This window comes from Monodon monoceros, unplaced genomic scaffold, assembly GCF_005190385.1.
Source record: "Monodon monoceros isolate NGI ecotype Baffin Bay Population unplaced genomic scaffold, NGI_Narwhal_1 Super_Scaffold_16, whole genome shotgun sequence".
Lineage (NCBI taxonomy): Eukaryota > Metazoa > Chordata > Mammalia > Artiodactyla > Monodontidae > Monodon > Monodon monoceros.
Window position 1 is genome coordinate 34,128,480 of NW_021703772.1, and position 22,354 is coordinate 34,150,833.

Below are 22,354 nucleotides of genomic sequence, written 5' to 3' on the forward strand. Positions count from 1 at the left end.
CCCCGCCCCCGCCCCCGCCCCGCCCCCGCCCCCGCCCCGCCCCCGCCCCGCCCCCGGGCTAGCAGCGAGGGGCGTGGCCTTTAGAGATAGGGGCGTGGTCTAGAGGAAACTACAATCCCCAGCAGGTCGTGCGCTGGTGCCGTGCAGGCTGCTGGGAGAATGGGTTTCCTCCTCTCTTCCCCAAATGTGTGGGGGCTGTCATTGACCTGGAGTAGCTGCAAAACCGAAGTCGCCGAATGATGATGTTGTGAAATCGCCAGTCCGTTCCTGCCACGCCCGGGCGGTTACTGGCAGCGGCGGCCGCTTCTGCTGCTCTTCTCAGGCTGCTGCCGTTTTAGAGGCTTCTCCCTGAGCAAGCGCGTGCGAAGGACGGAGGACGCCGGACCATTCCTGTGAGTAACCTTCCCGCGCACGACTCGAACTTGCCCTTGCCATCCTCCCTTGAAGGCAAAGGAACCTCCCCACCCCGCGCTCCTCCCGGTCTTCGGAGGTCACGCGCGGACACCGAAGCCTGAGCTGGGTACCGGAGGACTGGGTCCTCGCCGGGTCCGTCCCCCACCCCCACCCCGCCCCGCCGCGGTGGGAAGCGGGTGGTTTCCCAAGCGTAAGTGCGAAGTGTTGGGCGTTGGGCTCCGGCCTCGGGGTGCACCCCAGCTGCACCTCTCAGGATTGGCAGCATCCCATCCTCTGCCGGACAGCACCCACCTGGTGCCCCATCCTTGAGCGATAAGCGGCTTTAGTGTGTGGACGTTAAACCTTAAGCCTTGGTCGCCATCTGTGATGTGAGCGAGACGAGAGAGTATTGGAAAGAGCTCTTTCAGTGTTGAGTTGGGCTTTTCTTGCGATTGATTTTGAGCCAGACACCGCACGTCTTTTAAAAGAAAGACGGTTGCCTTTAGTTTCAAGCGTAAATAATGGATATTGGCAGATGTCCTTTTAGAACCAGAGTAAAGATAGTCTCCTAAACACTTAAAAGATTTCTGGGTCATTATAATAGCGGTGAATTCAGTTACTTGCCCACGAACCTTTTATTTAAACCTGCAGTTTCTGCGTCAGAAACTAACTTTTCACTGGAAATTCATCAAGCTAGAATGGACCATAGGAATAAAGTGAAATGGACTCTTCCAGTTTTGTTTAGTTTAGTTTGTTTTATCTATTTCAATGATTATTTTTTCCTGACCTTCAAATCTGTGCTGTAGAATTGGAAGCTACAGCATGTTAATAGCATGTTAATGGTGGTGCAGTGACACTTGCGAAGAAATTGTGAAGGACATTTGGTGGGGAGAAAGGGCAGGGATGAAGACACTTGATCATTTCAGCAGTTATTCCAGCTTTCAGTTTTTAAAATTAAGTAATGTTCAACAAGTCTCAGACATTCAGCAAACGCATACTGTATGAAAGACAGTGTTTTATTATTTTGCAGATTTTTATTCGTATGGTGAGGGGGGTCAGAAAGACAAAAACTTGAGTACTTTCAATCAGCCAGGCATCTCAGTTATGAGCTGTATGTACATTTGATCACTTAATCACTATAATAACCCTGTTGCATAATCTGAGGCTCAGCTTTGCTTATGTAACAAGTGGAGATTCATACCTAGATCTGCCTTACTTCAAAGTTACAGGTCAGGTACCTACTTCAGAAATTACTGACCTTAAAGGTTGGATGATTCAAAGGCATTTTCCAGCGTTATTTCCTAATACTGGTTCCTACTACATACCTTGGACATTTAGAATAAGTTATGAACCCTGCTTTAGTACTTTTGAACCAGTTATTCTCTCTGCTTGTAATTCCCATCCTCCATAGAGCTGCTCATTAAGACCCTGAAAGCCCATTACAAATCCACCTGTTTACTTAATGTAAGCCATGATAGGACTGGCCTTTCATCTCAAAGGTCTTTCCAGTTCAAAGGTTTAGTGGTTCTGAAATTGAAAATATGAGCCAAGGAGTGTTATTCTCTACTGCAAATGGTTAACATCTGTAGTCGCAAAGACTAGAAAAACTTGTTTCTTAAGATTTTTTACTTCAATACCCAAAGTATGTTTAAACACTAATATAAGGAATGAGGCCGATGATATTATTTCATGTTTATTTTGATCTTTGTTTATATCATCCGTACCAGTTTTTGAACCTCTTTAGTTACTGTCCTGTTTAGTGGTAAGAAATCTGAGGCATTAAAGTAATATTCACATTTAAAATAACTTCATAATTGAATGAACTAAATTATTCATGATTTCCAGTCATATTAGTTCAGATCTGCAGTGATCATATAATAGGAAACATTTGTATAGTACTTAGAAGTGTTAGATACCTGTCTAAATATTTTACCTATATTAACTTATCCTCACAGTAGCAGTGTGAGATGTTCTTAATAGATAAGCAACTGAAGCAGAGGATAAGTTAACATACCCAAGGTCATTCAGCTACCAAGTGGTGGAACTGGGTGTCAAACCCAGGCAATCCCAGAATCTGTACTCTAACATTTATTGAGCACCTACTGTGTACCAACCCTACAACTGGATGCTTTTATTATAATTAAGTCATTTATCTTTATAACTGCCTTATGTAGAATGGAAGGTCAGCATTTAGTGACTTGTCGAAAGCCACAAGATAAGTAAATGGTATAGCCAGGATTTGAACTCACGCTTGCCTTTCTTCAAAGTCCATGTTCTTCTACTTTCCCTGAATAATCAAATCCTTAGTAAATACCTTCAATGGAACAGACACTGTGCTAAGTGCTAGAGATTTAGTCTCTGCTCTTAAGGAATACAGTCTGAAGAAGGAAAGAGACAACTGGGATAGTGTGTTAATGGGATAGCAGCATACAGAGAGCAGCATGCAGAAGTACTATGGGAACACAGAGACAGGACAGTGAAATCTGCCTGGATGGGAAGGCTTGGGCCAGTCTTGGAAAAACAAATAGGAATTAGCCTGGGTAAAGAAAAGGAGAAGGGGTTGTTGTGGGCTGAATTGTGTTTCTCCAAAATTTGTAAGTTGAAGTCCTCGCCCCCATAACCTCAGAATGTGACTGTATTTGGAGATGGGGCCTTTAAAGAGGTAATTTAGTTAAAATGAGACTTTTAAGGTGTGTTATAATTCATTCTGACTGGTAACCTTATAAGAAGAGGAACTTTGGACACAAAAAGACACCAGGGACATGTGCATATATATAGGAAAAAAAAACCACGTGAGGACACATTGAGAAGGCAGCCATCTGCAAGCCTCACGAGAAACCAGTGTTGCTGACATGTTGATCTTAGACTTCTAGCCTCCAGAACTGTGAGAAAATAAACTTCTGTTGTTTAAGCTACCCAGTCTGTGGTATTTTGTTATGGTGGTCCTAGCAAACTAATGGAGAGATGTTCTAGCAAAAGGAATGACATACAAAAAGCTTTTGAGATGTGGCCGGGTGATTAGGTTTTATGGTAAAAAGTGTTGAGAGATGAAACTGGAGACTAGGCAGGGTCCATATTTGGAGGAATTTGTATGAGACTCTAAGAATTTTAAACTTTATCCTAACGGGGATGGAATGGAGGGGGTTTGTAGCAGTGGGAAAACATTAGGTCTACATTTTAGAAAGATACTCTTTGAGCCATGGGAGGATGGATTAAAGGGGGTAAGACTGGAGGCAAGAAGATCAATTAGGTGTCTTATTGTCACAGGAAACTGAACTAAATATTTTCTCAGAAATTGAAATGTCAAACTACAACAGAACCATCGTTAACATAAGGAAGACTTTAAAGGACACAGCTAACCCTTAGGGAATACATAAGAAGATTTAGGAAGAATTTGTATATACCTATTTAGTACCTAGAGACTGGCTTCATTTTGCTTTCCATAGATAAATAAAGCTTTACTCATGTATCACAGAATATTCAGTATTTTTCCACTGTATTTAATAGATACTTTTATGATGCTTATACTGTTCTAAGCCAAGTCCTCTGACAACTTTATGAAATATCTACTCTTATTATCTCCATTTTATACATAAAGATATTGTAGCATACACAGATTAAGTAACTTGCCCATGGTCACGTAGCTAATAAATGGCAGTATTAAGATTCAGATTCAAACAGTCTGTTTTCAGAGTCTGTGCTTTTAGCCATTATACTGTGCTGTTGCCATATATTATTTATCAAGATCTTCAAGTACCTATGAAAAGAGAAGGAAGGAATACAGAAATAAATTGGCTATGTTTACCATGGGGAGTATATAGTTTACCAGAAGAGATAAGGAACAATTGCAAGGTTTTTTGAAAAAAGTGTTTCAGAGAAAAATGGAGAGTATTGGGAGACAACACTTACTTTGAGTTGGGGCCTCTGAGAGAGCTTGGTGGGAAAAGTGGCATTGACCTGGGGTGTGCAGAATGTCTAGACTTTGGGTACAAAGAACAGAGAGAGGACATTAAAGACGACATAGCATGAACAAAGTCATTGGTTTGGGAATTTCCTGGTTTGTCTAGGGAACTAGTAAATATATAGTCCTTTGTTTTGGCTGGAATATATTATGTGGTTGGAGAAGCCAGTTTGGGGGATGGTAGGTGGGGGGCAGCAAATGTCTGAGAAAGAGCACTCTTAGGGGAGTGAGGGACAAGGAAAATTGTGAGGTTTTTAAGCCAAATGATTGAGGTGTATACTAGAAGTAATTATCTTTTAGGAGAGGATCAATAAAGTTCATCTAGTCCCAACTTAACACGTAAGTCCTATTTTACTGTCTCACAAATTCCACACATCCCTCTTACCGTTTCTATTCACCTAGTTTATGCCTTTATTAACAATAATTCAGGCATAACGTGGTAAAATTTCTTAATTATTTTTCTGTCTCTAATCTCTCCATTCCTGAAATTTGTCCTGTATTCTGACTCCAGATTTATTTTTCAAATGTCACTTTCCACTTAGAAACTTGTTCCCCCTCCTACACTGTTGGTGGGAATGTCAGCTGGTGCAGCCACTGTGGAAAACAGTATGGAGATTCCTCAGAAAACTAAAAATAGAATTACCATATCATCCAGCAATCCCACTCCTGGGTATATATCCGGACAAAACCATAATTCAAAAAGATACATGCACCCCTATGTTCATAACAGCACTATTCACAATAGCCAGGACATGGAACCAACCTAAATGTCCATTGACAGATGAATGGATAAAGAAGATGTGGTACATATATACAATGGAATATTACTCAGCCATAAAAAAGAATGAAATAATGCCATTTTTAGCAACATGGATGGAACTGGAGATTATCATACTAAGTGAAGTAAGTCAGAAAGAGAAAGACAAATACCATATGATCTCACTTATATGTGGAATTTAAATGATACAAATGAACCTACCTATTAAACAGAAGCAGAATCGGGGACATAGAGAACAGACTGGTGGTTGCCAAGGAGGAGGGAGGAGGGAGAGGGTTGGAGTGGGAGTTTGGGGTTAGCAGATGCAAACTGGTATATACAGAATGGGTAAACAACAAGGTCCTACTGAATAGAACAGGGAACTATATTCATTATTCTGTGTTAAACCATAATGGAAAAGAATATGAAAAAGAAGGTACATATATGTATAATTGAGTCACTTTGCTGTACAGCAGTAATTAACACAACATTGTAATTGAACTATATGTCAATAAAAAATAAATTAAAAAAAAAAGACTTAGAACCCAGTTGTGACCAACTGACCAAACAATATTGTTTCATGGTAGGAAAAAAAAAAGTTTTAATCAAAAAAAAAAAAAAAAAAAAAGAGGGGCTTCTCTGGTGGCACAGTGGTTAAGAATCTGTCTGCCAATGCAGGGGACACAGATTCAAGCCCTAGCATGGGAAGATCCCACATACCACGGAGCAGCTAAGCCCGGGCGCCACAACTACTGAGCCTGCACTCTGGAGCTCACGTGCCTCAACTACTGAAGCCCGCACACCTAGAGCCTGTGCTCCACAACAAGAGAAGCCACCACAATGAGAAGCCCGTGCACTGCAATGAAGAGTAGCCCCTGCTCGCTGCAACTAGAGAAAGCCCGCATGCAGTAACGAAGACCCAACTCAGCCAAAAATAAAATAAATAAATAAATTTATTAAAAAAAGAAAACAAAGAAAGGAAGGAACTTGTACCCTATGTAATCAAGTTCAGACTTCCTGATCCTTTTTTTTTCTTCTTTTTTTAATAGATCTTTATTGGTGTATAATTGCTTCACAATACTGTGTTAGTTTCTGTTGCACAACAAAGCGAATCAGCCATAAACATACGCATGTCCCCATATCCCATCCCTCTTGAGCCTCCCTCCCTTCCTCCCTACCCCACCCCTCTAGGTCATCGCAAAACACCAAGCCAATCACCCTGTGCTATGCTGCTGTTTCCCGCCAGCCAACTATTTTACATTCGGTAGCGTATATATATACACACACGTCGATGCTACTCTCACTTCACCTCGGCTTCACCCTCCCACCCCATGTCCTCAAGTCCATTTTCTATGTCTACTTCTTTATTCCTGCCCTGCAACTAGATTCATCAATACCTTTTTTTTTTTAAGATTCCATATATATGCGTTAGCATACAGTATTTGTTTTTCTCTTTCTGACCTACTTCACTCTGTATGATAGACTCTAGGTCCAGCCACCTCACTACAAATAACTCAATTTCGTTTCTTTTTATGGCTAAGTAATATTCCATTGTATATATGTGCCACATCTTCTTTATCCATTCATTTGTCAGTGGACATTTAGGTTGGTTCCATGTCCTGGCTATTGTAAATAGTGCTGCAATGAACATTGTGGTGCATGTCTCTTTTTGAATTATGATTTTCTCAGGGTACGTGCCCAGTAGTGGGATTGCTGGGTCATATGGTAGTTCTATTTTTAGTTTTTTAAGGAACCTCCATGCTGTTTTCCATAGTGGTTGTATCAATATACATTCCCACCAGCAGTGCAGGAGGGTTCCCTTTTCACCACACCCTTTCCAGCATTTATTGTTTCTAGATTTTTTGATAATAGCCATTCTGACTGGTGTGAGGTGATACCTCATTGTAGTTTTGATTTGCATTTTTCTAGTGATTAATGATGTTGAGCATCTTTTCATGTGCCTCTTGGCCATCTGTATGTCTTCCTTGGTGAAATGTCTATTTACGTCTTCTGCCCATGTTTTAACTGGATTGTTTGTTTTTTTGATATTGAGCTCCATGAGCTGTTTGTATATTTTGGAGGTTAATTCTTTGTCGTTTCATTTGCAAATTTTTCTCCCATTCTGAGGGTTGTCTTTTTGTCTTGTTTATGGTTTCCTTTGCTGTGCAAATGCTTTTAAGTTTCATTAAGTCCCATTTGTTTATTTTTGTTTTTATTTCCATTACTCTAGGAGGTGGGTCAAAAAAGATCTTGCTGTGGTTTATGTCCAAGAGTGTTTTTCCTATATTTTCCTCTAAGAGTTTTATAGTGTGTGTGGTCTTACATTTAAGTCTTTAATTCATTTGGATTTTATTTTTGTGTATGGTGTTAGGTAATGTTCTAATTTCATTCTTTTACCTGTAGCTGTCCAGTTTTCCCAGCATCACTTATTGAAGAGGCTGTCTTTTCTCCATTGTATGTTCTTGCCTCCTTGATTGTAAATTAGGTGCCCATATGTGCGTGTGTTTATCTCTGGGAATTCTATCCTGTACCATTGATCTATATTTCTGTTTTTCTGCCAGTACCATACTGTCTTGATTACTGTAGCTTCGTGGTATAGTTTGAAGTCGGAGCGCCTGATTCCTCCAACTCTGTTTTTCTTTCTCAGGGTTGCTTTGGCTATTCGGGCAGACTTCCTAATCTTAACTAGCCAAATTTAAAGCTCCAAGTATCTTCCCCATAATCATTCCCACTTAAGTTGGTCTGTACACTGCTGCCAAATTGGCTCTGCCTGCTGTTTGCTTTGGGGCTTCTTTTTCTTTCTATGTCCTTTACCTACTGGATACCCCCATACTCACTATTGAAATCTTTCCATCCTTGAGGAGCCCTGTATTAAATCTTACTCCTGTGTGAAGCCAGGCTACTTCAGCTAGAAAAGAACTCTCCCCCCACTGACTATCTATACAACAGTTCTGTTCTAATACTCATTAGTTACTTATTTCTTATCTGGTGGTATTCTCTTATAGTCTTACAGTTCTTTGATCATTAGATCTTAGATCTAATCTAGATCATGGAGATCATTGGAACTTTCCCCATCAGATTTTAGATTTCTTAGATATTCATCTTCCCTTAAGACAGAGACTGTTGTATATTACTTTTTATCCCTTTCCAGTACTTTTAGTTTAATTCAAGCGGCATTTATTGAAAGCTGTCCTATAAGCAGCTAGTTGACCGGTTGTTAATTGAAATCATTTATTGAAATTTCTTTTGGGGGGGTGTGGTGGGATGAACTGGGAGATTGGGATTGACATATATACACTAATATGTATAAAATAGGTAACTCATAAGAACCTGCTGTATAAAAAAATTAATTTAATTTAAAAAAAGCAATTTCTTTTATAACTGACTTCTTAATATGTAATGCTCTCACTTTATTGCTAGCTTTACTACTGACTCATGTAACCTTGGGGACGTTCTGATTAACTGCACCGTGTATTATGGTTTATTCATGCTAGAAAATGAGCATACAAAGTCTACCTGTGGTATAGAAGTGGAACTAATTCATGTTGTAAAGATCATTGAGATCTTTGAAGCTTATCCATATATCTCTGTCAGTTTGCCAAACTGTGAGTTCTTTCTATTTAGAAAGGTTTCTGACAAGTCATGAAGAAGGAAGGAATAGTTCAAATAAAATAGGGTCTAATTTAAGAGTGTCACACTATGTTGTTTAACAATGGAGTTGATAGTTATACATGCTAATGGTGAAAGAATTCACCCACCAGTTCAGTTAATAGTTCATTTCAACAACAAATATTTATTGAGTTGCTTGAGCTCCTGCCATTGTATTTCCATTCTGATCAGCAAGGAGGAGGAAAGGGAGAAGATAGCACTTTCCCCCTTCCTGTCTGGAAGAGGACTTCCAGGAAGTAAATTGTAATATATGTTGGGAAAGAAACATTAGATGCTAAGTTAGAAAATAAAGGTGGTAGGGGAGGCTACTTCAGACCAGGTGGACTGGTAACGTCTCCCAGAGGGTGACTTTTCAGCTGAGACCTGAGGGGTGAGAAGTAGTTACCATATAAAGAACAAGAGGGGAGAGTATTCTGGGTACAGTGAACAGTTGCAAAGGCCCAGGATAGGAGAGAGTATGATGAGGAAGTGGAAAGAAATGACAGGAGGCCTGTGACTGAGTATGAGCAAAGAGGAGAGTGGTACAAGATGAGGGAGGAGAAGTAGTCAGAGGCCAGACGGGGCTGAACCTTGGAGACTGATTAGAAGTGTGGATTTTATTCTGTATATTATGAACACCTTGAATTTTTTTAAAAGGAGTTTAGTTTTAAAAACTTTATTCTTGTTGCCTTATGGAGAATAGAGAGGAGATTAAGCATGGAGTCTGTTAGGTTTTTCATATTCTAAGAAATGATGATGGCTTGAATTAGGATGGTAGAAGAGGGGATGAAGAGAAGTGGGTGTGTTCGAGATATATTGGTATTAGACTATACAGGATTTGATAATGGATTGAATGTGGCAAGGTGAGAGAAAGGAGGCATCTGCTGTTCAGTGGATCAGTTCAAGGGATCATAATCAGCCTGTGAGAGATTTGAGTGGAACTCAGGAAGAAGTCTGGTCTGAAGAGCCTGATTGGGAGTTATTAACACGAAAGAAGTGGTTAATCTGTGGTCGTGAATGGTTTGCACAAAGGTACATGAAAAACAGGTACATGGTCACAACTGGAACTCTGGCATCAACAACATTTAAGGATCAAGGGGAGGGAGCTGGGTGATCCAAAGGAGGGATTTGAGAAAGAGCGTTCATTGTAAGATGTAGGCTCCAGGGGGCCACAGGAGGAAAGTTGAAGTAGGGAATGGTCAGTAATATTGAACCAGAGATGACCTAAGATAACAACTAAGAAGGTATGATTGGATTGGTTAGCAGGGACTGTTGGTCACTGAAGGGAAAGTGGTTTCAGGAAAAATCAGATCACAGTGAGGTTGAAGGATGAATGAGAGGTGAGGAGAAGGGCATGAGAGTCATACTCTGTGGCTGAGGAAAGCAGCTAGAGGGGAACCCAGAGTCTTGGGGAAGGGAGATTTTTAAACTTTTATTTTATCTGTTTTTAATAAAATAGAAGACTTTGGACATGATAATAGGCCAAGGAAGAGGGTGAAGCTAGTGGAGTATAGGGATAACCAGTAGAGCAAAGTTTCGAGAAGGCAGGAGTAGAGACTTACAAATAACATACATTTCATTATTTTTTAACTGGATGGACATATACACATGGTAGGAAAATTGGAAGGAAATGATGAAAAATAAGTTTCTTTCCCCCTTCTGTCTTCCAGCCACACAGTTCCTCTTCTTAGAGGATTGCTAATTTCCACTGCCGTCAATAAGTGTATAAATGTATGACTGAGATTATGTTTGTACTTAATTCTCAGAGTTTGGAGAGAAATCTAGCTATAGATTATGTGGGTTTATTGGTGGGAGGAATGAGAGAAAGAGAGATGGAGGACAGATAGGGGTTCAGAGAAGAGTGAGAAAGGTGTGGTATGGAATTGTTTCAGAAAAGAAGGCCATTGAAGAGGATGATGGAGGGCATGTCTATGGGGTGACGCCCATGGGCGAAGAATTTTCAGCAGCCCCTCTCCACATGGTTTTGTGACCTTTTCAGGAGAACTTAACTACTTTATATTTAAAATCTGTGTCAACTTAGAAAATGGCTTTCTCAAAAATTCATCACTTGTGTAAAGTAAGTACATGTTTGGGGTCCAAGTGCCAGAACTCTGCTTTCAGCTCTTAATTGCTTTCAGTCATAGGCATGTTGTGTGGTGCTTTGGGGTTATTCAGACCAGTGGTATAAATCAAAACAAAGGGAAGCTTGTTGGTTAAGAGAGAGCACTCTCTGTCTGAAGGCAGAAAGGAAGAGGAGACTGGAAACCAACTACAATGTCTCTGAGGTGGCACTACTGTTCCTAAAGCCTTTAACAACCTAAAAAAAAATTTTCTTTTCAACCATTCTCTTTTTAGCTAGTACTAGGCTAAATGGCTGAGTGTGACTTTGTTTTATGTTTAGTCACAAAATTGAAAGATTACAAATGAGACATATTATTGATTGTGAGTTTCTTAAAGAAGATATTTGGTCATTTCTTATTTGATATGGGGCTTATTTTAAATGTATTCATAAACAGCTGCAAATGCTCTTTGTGGAAAACATGATAAAACTAAGCAGTGAGCCAAAGTTTCAGGTTTAGCTTTCTGACAAAACTGACAACTCATTCTCTTTAGTTATTACAAGAAAAGTGGGTACTGTGTCACAGCTATAACAATGATATATCACCCTTTTATCAACAAACTCTTATACAGAGTTTTCCATAAAGCAAATACAGTGCTTTCTTTCAAATATTCGATCTTAGCTTGATTTTGTTCTTCAAGGCAATTCATTTAGTTGATGCTGGGCTGAAGTGTATTAATAATCAATTTTGTTCATTCAGTTACTTCTGTAATTCAGTGTGTTGACATTTTTAATCATTAAACTTATAGCTGGGCATGTATTGCGAGCCTACTGTATGTCAGTTGCTTTAAGGTTTGGGGCATACAAAAATAAGATAGCTTCTTTCAAGGAGCTCATAGTGTAGTGAGGAAAAAATTGAGCATACAGTCTTCTGGGAGCATCCAAGTAGGGGAGTCAGTAAATACTGATTAAGGAGCAAAATCACAATAAAAAATTTTAAGATTTCCTAAACCATTTTCTCCATGTTTCCACTGTATTTCTCTATAGTGATTAACAGTAAAATTCTCACGAAAGAGACGAGGACCTATACTTTTCTTAGGAGACAGTAAAGAAAGGACAGAGCATATTCATAGCCAGCCTAGAGAAAAGAACACCAGATGAGAAAGGCACTTGGTAACAGTGCCAAAGGAAGAGAAGCAAGCCAGCTGAATCCCTAGTGCTGAAGGGATGAAAGAAAAGGTACTTGAGGAACTAGCCAAGGGTCAAAAAACAGGTCCTAGGGTTTGGTCTCAAGCAGACAACTTCTGGGTTCTCTGATAATCTGGTTTCTCAGCCAACAGCAGGTTAGAAAAGGGAGAGGCACACTGGCAACAAAGGTTGATAGCCTCACAGTGAGGGAGAAAAGAAAATTAGAAGAGGACTTAAGTCTCCAAAAAATTAGCAATTTGAGATCATTTAGTGTAGGGAGAAAGAACTCTTTAAAAGCTTATAATCCTGGAGCATATCGCCATAGTCACCATAATACAGTAATTGCTAGTCATAGTTATGCTCCTGAGTCATCAACTTCTTTTTATTCTATTCTATCTAAGGACTTCTTCCCCCTTCCCATTGCAGTCTGTTGGACTTTCTCATTACCATGTCTTAACTTTAAGGAGAAAACATCTTACTATCATGTTTCTAAAATAAAATGGGTGTGGGATGGGAGGATTGGGTACAAGTTTCCCCTGCTATCAGAAAGTAGAGCGTTCCTATGAAACCTTTTGGAAAGCCGGTATAAAGCGAAGTAATTACCTTAGGACACATCTTACTAACAGATGCACAAAATAAGTCAGGATAAAGCGCAGATGGTCACAGACATGGTTCAAGGCTACAGAGGCTTGATGCTGAGATGCTGAGTGTAGTTCCCTGGGAAGGAGCTTGGTGGTGCCCCTCTCACTGACCACTGCCTCTGTAACACTTCTCTGCAAAACAAATGTCTTTTTTTCATTTTTTTAGTTAGAGAAAACAGGTACTAATGTAGGTCTTTCATAAAAGCAAAGTGGCATAAAGTCAACTTTCAAAAAGCGGGGGATACAAGTATTAAACGTTTTCTGGTTTTTTGCCACACTGTTGTCAAACCCGTTTCTAGGGGATGTTTTCAACTTCAGTGTAACTGATGGGCTTAACTGATATAGCCTTGCTTGTATGCTCACATTTCTTACTGAAACCCATGGGAGGCCTATGCAGATCTTTGTAAATCAGGTTAAGAAAGCCTTCAGTTTTCAGATGCTCTAACTGTCTTCTGTTTCTCATGTGGCTCCATTTTCTCCCTACTGCAGATTGCAAGGATGTAACTTGACTACAGATTGATTCATTCATTTAACAGATGTTTATTGAATGCCTGGCATTTGCAAGGTATTGAGATATAGGTGGACTTAATTTTTTGGAATAAGGATTTATTTTGATCTATAGTCCACTTATTATTTTTAGCAGCTCAGAACAAGTAACAGATTGATTGATTCCTGAATTTCATTGGCAAACCAAAATCATCCACTACATGTCAATTCTCCCTCAAAAGATAACCTTATCTTGAAGTCCTGGAGTTGACTGTGACAACTGATTCGGAAAACAGTGAGTCTTATGTCTAAACCATAATATAATTTGAATGTCTCTTGCCTAGTAGAATTATATTACTAACATGGTTATATGTCTTAGATATGCAGAATTCTAGAATCATTCGAGAATTATATATGTTTATAAATATGTTTATAATAAATATTCTATCCTGACCATCACTCACCCCCATTTTAAGTTACACCCATTCCTGGTCATATAAGATTGCATATCCTGGTGCCACTGATTACTTCATTGATCTGAAGAGCTATCTTGCCTACAGTTTTTCTTTTGGCAGCTTTTGGAAACTTTTACTTCTAAAGGCTTTAAGTATTTTAATTTTAAAATAACTGAAGACTTTAGGATCACCTTAAGCCACCAAAAGCAAGTTTATGTTTGATTGTTAGAGGAGACAGAAATGAGGACACAAACGAATCTAAAAAGGAGAGGATATATGTATGTGTATAACAGATTCACTTTGCTGTACACCTGAAACTAACACAACATTGTAAATCAACTATACTCCAATAAAAATTTTTTTAAAAAATGAGGACGTGGATTTTGAACTTCTTCTTGAATTTCTGTTTTTAAATTTTGAATTTACTTTACTGCTCTGTGAAAGTGCTGTTTCAGGGCATCTTCTTGGCTATTTGATTTGAAGCTAAGTCTGGAAGAGCAGATTATACAGAAGTATTCTTAAGTCTGCCAGCATGATTATATCTGTTTGGTTTATTTCTTAACCTTCTGTGAAGTGTTTGTAGGTTTTCAGGTGATGGTGTCTTTTGATTTACTCTACTACCTAAATTTTACCAGTTAACGTTGAAAGAAAATGCTTTCTGATTTGTAGTGGAAGGATTTATTTGGTTCTAGAAGTATAGTACATATTTTAGTACCCACATAATCTATTATGTAAAATACCTCTGCTCGAGATGTTTCCCCCCATTTTTGGTTAAGAGAATAGGAAATCCACAAACTTTATAATGCCATTTCCTCTGCATTATCCATTTTTGAAGACCTATAATTGTTTTTTTTCTTTTTTTAATCATTACTTTAGTCAAAAGGACATAATTTTCTGTGTTTAAAAAAAGATTTAAAATATAGCTATGATGACTTTATTAATATCCTGGAATATAAATTCCTGATAGCAATCACTCTTGTGAATATTTTAACATGTCTATACCTAAATGTCATCTGAGTATCCAGACAGACCCTTTAAGAACTAAACAGTTGGCTTGAACCTTCAGTTTCATGTTATGGAGAAGCCAAAAACCCTCCCTAAGATTTCTGCAAATTCCTAGTGTTCCGTGGCCTCTGAGTTACTGCCATCTGGATGGGATTTCTTCCCCTTGCCTTCTCTCTCCCTCTCTAGAGGGGAAAAAACAAACAATTGTTTCCCTAGTCTTATGCAGAGCATCTTTGCCTTCCTTTGATGCTGCAAGGCCTTACCTTCCACCCTAAGTGCCTTTTCCATGTATTTTCCTGAACAAAAAGCATTTCTTTCCTAAGAGGACCTCCACTGTTGATGTTAAAATGATGAAATGTGTGCCTTGTTAGGTTTAATTTGATAATAATAACCCTTAAAGTAACTTATTTTCTCCATTTACCAAACTTCCAAAAATTTCAGTAATTCACACTAAACGCAGTCTCCATTCTTTAAAGAAGTTATAAGAAAACCCTATGCTGAAAAAGCTTTTGCAGTGTTAGAATTGATTATACTATATAACATTATGTAGCTCTTTTGCCAGGTGGTTCAGAGAAGATAGTGCCCTCTTAAAAGGATACAGAATTTCAGATAGAGTTCAAGTATGGAGTTGATGTTTCTCTTAGAGAACTAAACCAAGACTATTTTGTGAATGTGTGCAAGAAGACTACCCTTTTGAGGTTTGCATTTAGTAATTTTGAGCTATTTTCTATCCGATTTTCTTTGACTAAACTACATATGACGTCACTAAATTATTTTTGACTGCCAAATAATAATTTGCCATGGATTTCACATTTCTAAGCCAATCATGATCTTTTACAGAAACAAGTTTGAAAAAAATGGGTTATGGGAAAAAGGGATAAAACTAGAGATGTATAACTAGTAGCCTATGCTGGTTTTAGGATTTTTATATATCTACTCTCTTTTTTGATACTCACTGTCACTGGGAAATCATGCAAAAGTTGGAATTCCTGTCTAGAAGTAGAATTTTGAAAATATGATGTTGATACTATTATACTTATTCAGTTACTTGTTGCATTTTCTTTAAGAGTTTTGTGTCATTGTTTTCTTCTGTGGTGCAAAAATACTGTGATTTAAGGTATAGACCAGAGGTCAGCAAACTATAGCCAGTAGGCCATACTAGCCAGTTCTATAAGCTAAGAATGGTTTTTCCATTTTTAAAGGGTTAAAAACAATAACAACAACAAAGATAATAGATGACTGAAGGCTTACATACTACCCAGCTTTTTACAAAAAAAGTTTAGATTCTTGAGTTTTAAGTGGATGAGCAATTGTTAGAAAGTCACTGATGGAAAAAATTGGTGGTTATATAATTGTATATTCTGAATACTGTGTAATTCATTACTAAGTGAGTTACATTAAAAAGATGGCGTAGATTGACAATCTGTTGGCATGGAAAGATAAATGAGTAGGCTACTAAACGCATATCAACAGTCTATCTCCCAGTGAATGATGGTAAAAGATTACAAGGAGCTTTTATTTGATTGCGCATATTTATCTACTGCCTGAATGTTTTTTGAATGAACATATGACTTTATAATGAAAGACAAAGGTGCACACACGCATATGTGTGTGTTGTGTTTGTGTGTTTTAAAGAAAAAGAGAAACCGAATGGAAATTTCAGTGTCACTTGTGGCTGATTTTCATCAGATGATAAATAGGTTTGTTTAAGGAATGTAACTTATTATGTACCACTTTTAAACTCTTGTCATCTTTGAACTTTAAACATTTTTCCCTTCAAAACTTTTACCAGATAACCAAACACCTGAAGATGTCAACATTGCGGCTTAATCTCGCTTGTATTTTTTTTTTAACCATTTCTTTAGTTTAAATCTAATTACAGTGCTTTAGAGCAGCTAGGTAGTAATATAAAAGCAGCATGGCCTTTTAAGAAATTGTCAGGAACTGTGCCCCACATAGTTTACATTGCAGAGATTGCTAGTTCTGCATACATTGTCTCCAGAAAATGTTTTCACCTCCAGGCACATGTTCAGACACTAAGGATTGAAGAGTTGCAATAATGATTATACGATAAGTAGCCTGCCAAAAGAACAGTAGGACTTCATAGATTTTTTTTAAATTTCCCTTTTATCCCCATACCTTGCTCCAAATTCCCCTACTCTCCTCCCTGCAAGGCAAGCATTTTAATGTATTCATAATACAGAAAAAATTTAATTTATGTAAATTGCATTATGGTGTCTCTCTCCTTTTGCTTCTGCTTTATTCACTCAGCACTGTACTTCTAGTGCTGTATTGTTCCATGGTATGTATCCACATTTTACCTATTACTCTAGAGGGAGTAGGCCCTCAGCTTACTACCACAAATAGCAATGCAGGAAACAATCTCACACCTGTCTCTTTATGGGCTGATGTGAGAATTTCTTTGAGATAGATATACCTGGGAGCAGAATTGCTGGATCAAAGGGTACGTGTGTACTTAATTTGACAACATAGTTTCCATGGTTCTTTTGAACAGCTGCACTAGTCTGCATACCCATCATGGGCTTTTTATTTGGGTAAATTTTTGTAAGAGTTTCTCTACGGCCAGTAGTTAGCGACAAGAAAGGATTACCTTAGGTAAGAATAATTGTTAGAACTCCTGAATTATTGTTAGGTGGCAATCCCAGATGAGATATAGAGCCATGCTTTTTATAAAAGCATGTTCTTTTTGAGAGCTAGAGCTGTTGACAATGTGGAAGCGTAGGAACTGATATGAATCCTATATCTTCTAAGTCTGTGTCCCATGACCAGGTACCATGAAATGGTGTTGTTTGTATTTTGTAATGCTACATCCTTATCTATTTAACTTTTAAATTATATTAAGCACATAAGTAATGCTCACTGTTTACAAAATACTATTATATATGCTTTATAAGTATTAACTCATTTAAGCCACATAAAATAGGTACTATTATTGTTCCCATTTTATAAATGAGGAAACTGAGGCACAGAGAGATTGTTTTAATATTACCAATTGGTGAATGTGGATAACTAATGAAAAGTCTGTGAAAATAAATGGGTTATGTAGTATATGTTATTTCATAGTCCATTACAAATACAAAGGTGCTATTTAACTTTTCTGACTTTAACTTTTGAATACCAATATGTGTAACTCATTGAAATGCCAAATGGGAAAAGGAAGCATATGTATTAACATGTTTAATATTATACTTCCAAGAATTTGAAAATAAAATCCACAGATAGTGATAACCTTTATTAGGTGCCATAGTTGTTACTGTAGCACACTGGGTGTGTAAATTTTCCAGATGGGTAAAACTTAATTATTTAAACACCATAAAATATTATCTTTCAACATTTCCTTTTAAATCCTGCTTTCCTAACTTCTTAAAGCGTAGGTATGAAAGCATGATTTAATGTTTTCCTCGTGATTGGGGTCATATTTTAATAATTGTCATTGCACTTTGATGAGGATGTCGATGTAAAATATGAGACATAAGGATTCTAGTAATGACTAGACCTGGCTTTCGTGAAAAAGTGCCTACTATTCTTTTTCTTTTGGATTATTTGCCTAATTTTAGAAAAGGTAAAGTGCAGAATACACAGTCACAGTTGTATAATGTGGCTGCTGTAAAATTAATCATCAGCCCACAGGTGGTTCCTTGCCTAGAAAACCTTCTTCAGTGTTGCTGTGGTAGCTTTAGCTCCTAGTGATTTGAAGACCCTGATGAATCAGATACTTATTAGCAGTCACCCATTCTCTTGCTATTTACTGTTTGTTGAGGAAGTATAGAGAAACAGTATCCCTTTCCACTGCCATAGTCCAGACTGGATTACTGGAATATAAATTCAGTATCTTTGCAAACAAGACAGCAGACTAATTTTTTCTTCAAACCTTCTTTAATATTTGGCTTGAAACCAAATGCCAAGCACAAGCAGCCTCTAAAATTATGCCTCCAGGGCTTCCCTGGTGGAGCAGTGGTTAAGAATCCGCCTGCCAATGCAGAGGACATGGGTTCGAGCCGTGGTCCGGGAAGATCCCACATGCCACGCAGCAACTAAGCCCATGCGCCACAACTACTGAGCCTGCACTCTAGAGCCTGCGAACCACAACTACTGAGCTCGCGTGCTGCAACTACTGAAGCCCGCGTGCCTAGAGCCCGTGCACCGCAACATGAGAAGCCACCGTGATGAGAAGCCCGCGCACCGCAACAAAGAGTAGCCCCTGCTCGCCGCAACTAGAGAAAGCCCGTGCGCAGCAACAAAGACCCAATGCAGGGGCTCAAACCCGTGTCCCCTGCATTGGCAGGCGGATTCTCAACCACTGTGCCACCAGGGAAGCCCCCCATTTTATCTCTGAAAGCAGTACTAGTGATAGATGGATGAACACTAAAATAGAAATAGTGTAAAAAATTGAAAGTGAGGAAATTATACATATTAAATATATGTCTGGACAATAAGAATGATTACGAAGGACAGTCCCAGGATGTGTGAAAAAAGATGTGCCTGTGCAGTTGAGAGTCAGCCAAAGGTGAAGAAATATGCATGTCTGAAATGGTTTCAGCAGAGGATCATCTCTAAAATGGGATGCCTATTTAGTCAAAGGTTTGAAATTCAGGTTAAAGTTGTAGTTCAAGAACTTAAAGGCTGAGCATGGTGAGTGGAAGTGGTGCTGTGGAAACTTATCAAAAGCCACAGACACACCATGGGTTCAAGGCCTTTTCTAATCTGCAGGTGAAACTCTGGTGTGGATTCCTTAGCTGCCAGAGGTTGCCTCCCTTATGTTGGTGGAGATTGTGGCAGGGAGGGGTTGCCTGCCTCAGTAAATGTTCATTGTAAACAAAACAGGACACTTATTTTTTTTAATGCCAAAAACATGCCAGCTCGGAGGAAATACAGACACCATAAACCTAAATTTCACTCATGGTTTTGGACTTTTAGACTAACGGATTTCTTTTAGACTAACGGCTTTAACAGCCTTTTGGAATTTGTCCTGCTTGTAAGTAGAGCTGCCTCCATGTAGTTTATATTCTGAAAACTCTACTGGTCATTAAATTGAATGATACAAAAAAAGAGGGATCAAGTATTTGCTAGGACCAAATAGCCCCTCAGGGTGAACTCTACAGTTGCTGGTAGAGCAACTGTTTCGGAATGTAGTGTACTGTGGCTCACCCATGAAGCTGGCCTTGGTGTTGGTGTGTGGGCTCTGCCTTTGTAAGATCTGCTTCTCACTATCCAGGTTGGATTTCGGGGGTGACACCCCCTGCCACCCTTTTTTTCAGCTTTTAGCACTGAAGCCATTGTATAGTCTTCTTTTTTTTTGTGGTTCAATATCTGATTTTAAAATTATTGTGTATTTTTTGTAAATTTTATCTTTGATGTAGCCAGATACATTAAAAATTAGTGAGTCTCTGTCTTTGTTGAAAATCTATGATTTAATATAGGAAACATGGTCCATTTATTTTATGTTTTAAATTATACAGTTTATCTTTTGTCTGGATGAAGGTTGACACTGTCTACAAGAGCTGCTGCTGGAGTTGGTGATTGGCACTGTTCCCACTTCTGCATTCAGATGAGCAGCCAACATGTATTTTAAATTAATCCCCAAAGTATTATTTGTACAATAAAAATTTTAAATATATTTTTCCAATTTAAATGTTTGTCACATCATTATATTTACTGTATTTCTAGGCTCTGCACTCTTGTCAAAGTGAAGTGTCCTGAATTGTTTTAGCCTTTTCTGTAAGTCTGTTTTGGCCAGAGTATCCCGTTTTAAGGAAGTAGCAAGATTTTTTTAAGGCACAGGGCCTATATTTAGGCCCTCACTGTTGACCATTTTAGTTTCCATGGCTAGGCTAACTAAGTCATCAGCATGTTGTATTCTGCCAGCAAGGTTTATATCAATGACATGTTTTGTTTGTTCTTTTTAAGTCTCATTCTTATTAAAATAAGTCACTTAGCTGGTTTACTTTATTTTTTCCTAAATGTGCAAGAATTACAAAGGCTGGCTTCTTGTTAAATAACGCATGCTTGGTTGACTGTTTTATTAAAAAAAGCCGTGAAGTTGTTCCTAAAAAGAGTGAATAAAGATCCAGCATAGCAAGTAGATGATACTCAAGGAGTTACTAAGAATAAGTGTGTACAAACTAGGAAATGCACTGAATATGTGTTGCTTGTGCTTGCCAAAGTTTAGTTTCTACTACATTTAGAACTCTGACTCTGCAAGCTTTCAGTTTGTTCATGAATCACAGAGGTAGAAAGAAAATGATTAAGGGCACAAAACTAACATCACTCATCAGAGGGCAGGAAGTAAATGTGACTTCTTAGGTTGCGAGCAGATCGTATTAGCAGTCAACAGTAGGGTTTACAGTGTGCCCAAGTTTGTGTAAGGTACAATAATAATAATGATAATGATAAAATTGTACTATTTGGTGGTGGTAGAAATAATAATAACTAATATTTACGTAGTATTTACTGTATTCTAAGGTATTGTTCTAAGAGCTTTACATGTATTAACTCATGTAATTTCCCCAGTGACCATCTGAGGTAGGTGCTACTGTTATCCTCTCATAACTCACTTAATCCCCATAGTAACCCCATAAAGTAGACCATGTTATTAAGCCCATTTTACAAATGAAGAAACAAGGTTAAGTAACTTATTCAAGGTCATGCAACTAGTAGTAGAGCTGGAGTTCAGAATCCATGTTCTTAACCACTCTGGTAGGCTCAATAATGGCCTCCTCCCAACCTCACTGGATGGGGGTGGGCAAATCTTTACTGGTTTGATGCACTTTTGTTCCATTGCCTTTTCAGTGGTTAATTTGGAAATGGCAGTTTGGACAATAAGATAGCACATGGGGAAGAATTTAATTGCACACAGTAGACTGATCTTGGATGTGAAAATGAATTTTTGACAACTGGAATTAAAATCAAAGTACCTAAACAAATACTTTTGAGCTTTACTTCATGTTGCACTGGCTAGTACAGATTGCTATGTTGACAAACATGTTTCAAGAAAATAATTGTTTATATAAAATAGAATTTTAAAAATTTATAAAAATTTTCTGAATTCAAATTTAGGAAAATTTATATGTCAACATAAAATTATAAACTTTTCTGGGAAGGAATGTTGTTTATTATGTGTTTCTCCTTGTACATTTTTTTTCATTTATGAAGTATAAAAACAGCAACCCTATGCCAATAACCACAGAAGTTTTTGAAATTTTACTTGTCCACGGAAATCCATGAAAGCCTGGATGTTGCAAATCTTGTTGTATACTTACTAAACTCCATTCTTACCATCTTGCTTCCTGATCACTTACAGCCTGACTTTGGGCCTAATCTCTTGATTGAACTGGTTTCTAGAAGGTTACTGTTGATTTTATGGTCTCTGTATACCACCTTTTTTAAACCAAAGATCTTTTTTGACTTTTCTGTAATGTTTAATTCTGTTGCCCATTCTGTCTCTGAAATTCTCTTCCCTAGTAGTTGCTGACAGTGTGTCTCTGTGCTACCTCAGTGACCATTTTCAGTCTCCTTTAGTGCTTTTATTTTGGTCTTTTCTATTTCTTGGTGGTGACTCTTGTAAAAAAAACACATCATGTTTATAATACCTGTAAATAGTAGGCATGAAAATGAATTAGCCATAAATAGAAGCTGCATGTTGCTAAGTAGACACTATTTAGTAGAGACTGTCTTTTGATATAAAGCTAAGTTTATAATTAATATTGAAGTTTTTTTGATTGCAACAATTGGGTTTTTTAA

At 38.2% G+C, this 22,354-nt stretch overlaps 1 protein-coding gene across 3 annotated transcripts in view; it reads left to right on the forward strand.

Annotated features, from left to right (window-relative positions):
* The first annotated feature begins 195 nt into the window (after window positions 1–195).
* TRAK2 (trafficking kinesin protein 2) overlaps window positions 196–22,354 on the forward strand; it is a 60,669-nt gene continuing 38,510 nt past the window's right edge. For 2 of the 3 annotated variants that reach the window (XM_029226069.1, XM_029226067.1), the window contains exon 1: window positions 196–392. The gene's annotated coding sequence lies outside the window, so the exon portion shown is untranslated. Of the gene's footprint in view, window positions 393–13,311; window positions 13,429–22,354 lie in introns of those variants that run through there. The other variant, XM_029226068.1, reaches the window with a different exon arrangement.